Below are 1209 nucleotides of genomic sequence, written 5' to 3' on the forward strand. Positions count from 1 at the left end.
ACTTATTGAGGCATTTGCCATGTTACGACTAATTTATTTATGTTAGAATTTCGCTCATTTTATTTCATAAGTTATTACCATGATCTTTAATTAGGTATTTATAATATCTCTTAAACTATTAATAGAAGATTATTAAAATGGGCTTGACGTTTATTGATTTTATAAGGTGCTTCCGGTGTTGTTCATTGCATCGGATGCCGGTCACATCCAGGGTGGGTTTTGGGGTGTGACAAGTTTGGTATTAGAGCCTAGGTTTAAAAGTATCCTAAGATTGTTTGTGGAGCTGTGTCTAGTGGAATCCTATTCTATGCGGTGCTGCCACTTATATGGATGTATGACTACCAGGACATTTTAGGTATTTCTCATTCTTCTTGATTCTAGATTGTGCTATAGAGCTTGAACTTCCTTTAGGATCATTCTGACGTGTTCGTTACTCGTGCTTTATGGAGATGACTTTAACTCGTGTTGCAGATGTTAACCAAGTGAACAATGGTGTTATGGAGTGCACATTGTTGTGATGTGTAATTTGATGGATGGTACAGAGTTGCTGAAATTGTATTGTAGGTGTTTGGTATATATGGTCATTGTAGGGTTTGGTTGTTGATAAATTGAGACGGGTATAGAAACAAAAGCAGTCCTTGTTACTAGGAAAACTCTGCCGAAATCTTGTTAGGCTGAAAGGAATAATTAAGATGTGATATGTTTCAAGTACTGGAGGTTAGGATAAAGGGAACCATTGAGGGTCTCTTGTAGTGAATTAAGAATTATCGTTGTAACGAGCCAACCCGCCATGACTGGCACCCAACTAAATCCTAGTGGGCGAACCAACACACAAGACATCTATCCATTCAAATTCGGTTTTATATTAACCAAGCTAATCAGTTATTACTCATTCAAACATCAAATGAACAAAAATAAGTCATGCCATAAAATCCGAAATAAGTGCGGAAGTTCTAACTATTACAAAATCCCAAAATTAGAAAGTCATCGACAAGTAATCTAAAACATGTCTAAGGAATGAAATCTGACTGATAAATATCCATAATGTCCAAAATAAGAAAAGACATCATAAGAAGAAGATCTTGAACGGCAGCATGGGAAGAAACTCGCCTAAATCTATCGACAAACGTCACTCCTGTTAGATGTGAGGGGGGGTGGGGTCTCCCGTATCCAATGCACTCAAAAAATGGCAATGTAGTATCGTCCCTA

This window comes from Lycium ferocissimum, chromosome 8, assembly GCF_029784015.1.
Source record: "Lycium ferocissimum isolate CSIRO_LF1 chromosome 8, AGI_CSIRO_Lferr_CH_V1, whole genome shotgun sequence".
NCBI lineage: Eukaryota > Viridiplantae > Streptophyta > Magnoliopsida > Solanales > Solanaceae > Lycium > Lycium ferocissimum.